This window comes from Trachypithecus francoisi, unplaced genomic scaffold (genome assembly GCF_009764315.1).
Source record: "Trachypithecus francoisi isolate TF-2019V2 unplaced genomic scaffold, Tfra_2.0 Lachesis_group21, whole genome shotgun sequence".
NCBI classification, from domain to species: domain Eukaryota; kingdom Metazoa; phylum Chordata; class Mammalia; order Primates; family Cercopithecidae; genus Trachypithecus; species Trachypithecus francoisi.
The window spans coordinates 12,710,794-12,712,792 of record NW_022681467.1 but is presented as its reverse complement, the minus strand read 5'-3'; positions in this window follow the sequence as shown (position 1 = coordinate 12,712,792).

The window sequence follows — 1,999 nt, the reverse complement described above, 5'->3', positions numbered from 1 at the left end:
TGCCTGGTCAAGAATATTATATTTAAAGATTAATTTTGGGAAAATTAACCTCTATATTTTGGCACTGTCCTGTTTGAACACAATAGTATGTTTCCATTTATTCAAATTTTATAGATGATTGTTTAAATTATTACATCATTTCCTGTGATATTATACAATAAGAGGTATATATTTGGTTTTCATCCCTGGTTCCTGGCACAGAGCTTCTAAAATTCTTGTACTTTCCTAAGTGATTGGGGTGCTGAGTGTCTTTTACTCTAATATTTGGTCATTGACCCCAGTTCTGGTTCCTGACAAAGAGCTCCTAAATCCCTTGGAATTTCCTGGGTGATGGGAGCATCTTTTGTTCTAATCAGGTGACTCTTGATGGGCTCCTGGCTAGCTTCAGGATAGGGGCTGGTTGCCAGAAAGACCAAGGCCTGATCAGGAGCTTGGAACCTTGGAACTTTTCGCCCCACTGTACATCTTTCAGGAAGGGGAGAGGGGCTGGAGATTGAGTTAATAATTGATCATACCTATGTGATGAAATCTCCATAAAAATCCACCAAAGGCGGCGTCAGAGATCTTCCGGGTTGGTGAACACATCCATGTGCTGGGGGACGACAGCACACCCCAACTCCATAGAGGGAGAAATTCCTTCACTCCTCAGGGCCGTTCCAGAACTCACCCTATGTCCTCTTCATCTGGCTAATTATTTCTCTCCTTTACAATATTCTTTAATAAATCGGTAAATGTAAGTAAATGTTTCCCTGAGTTTTGTGAACCATTATAGCAAATTATCAAACCTGAGGAGGGGCTTGTGGCAACCTCCAGTGTGTAGCCAGGGCAGACAGAAGTGTGGGTAACCTGGAAATCCACTACTTGTGATTGGCATCTGAACGGGCAGTCAGTCTTGTGGGACTGAGCCCTCTGATTTGTGGGATCTAAAGCTAAATCCAAGTAGTGTCAGAATTGAATTGAAATGTAGGACACTCAGTTGGTGTCCAGAGAGTTAGAGAATTAGTTGCTGGAAAACCTCCCACATATTTGATGTCAGAAGTGTTCCATGAGAATAGATGAAAACAAAGTCTGTTTTATTTATTTTATTTCATATTTCTTTTTTATAACCCCAGTCCTTTCTTTGGCATGAATTAGAATAACTTGTCACTTTAACCTTAGGAGAGAGCTAGGAATCCTCATCTATTTGTTCACTAACGTATTCATTCATTCATTATTCATTTATTGTGTAGGCACAATGCGAGGTGCTGAAAACACAATGGCGAGCAAATTTTACAGCGGCCCCTGCTTCCACAGAGTGTACAATGTACTGGCTATATAAATAAATACTGATTTTATTCCCAACCTGGTATTTATCTCTGTGTCTTCTGGAATGCTTAACATGATCTTTCCTCAGAGTTTTTCTTTTTGCTATAGGTTCCCTAAAAACCATACTCTTGAGACAAGGATTTGAGTACAGTAGTTTATTTGGCAAGAAGTGGGAAGATGAGGGAGTGGAAAAGTGGTAGGGAAGAAAACCAATAACAAAGCGTTAATGAGCAGATTTCTGCAGTGAACAACTGGGGCTCAATCCTGCTGAACACCTTCTGAGAAACTTTACAGAATGTACTCTGTGCATCAGTCCACCAAGGGTCAGGGAAACCGTTCCTGCCTGTCATTGGTGGAGGGGTGCTGGGAGCATTAACTCCCGGGCACTTCTGGTCTGCCTTTCCTTGGCCAACAGTGCTCCTGCAGCCAGAGAACCTCCTCGGGGGCAAATGTCTGAGGTAGAAATCCAAAGATGGCAAGGGGCCTGCCCATGGAAGATGCCAGTGGTCTCAGAACTGGGCTGAGGGATCATGTGTAGGGCACTAGGGTATCTACTCCAGAGGACACGGAGTTATCTTTGGAAAGCATATTTACATAGAGTGGGAAGGGATCGTAACGGGAGAGGAAATCAGACTGTGGAAAGTTAGTGTAGCTCAGAAAACAATCATAATCAATTGGTCAATAGTATTGATTG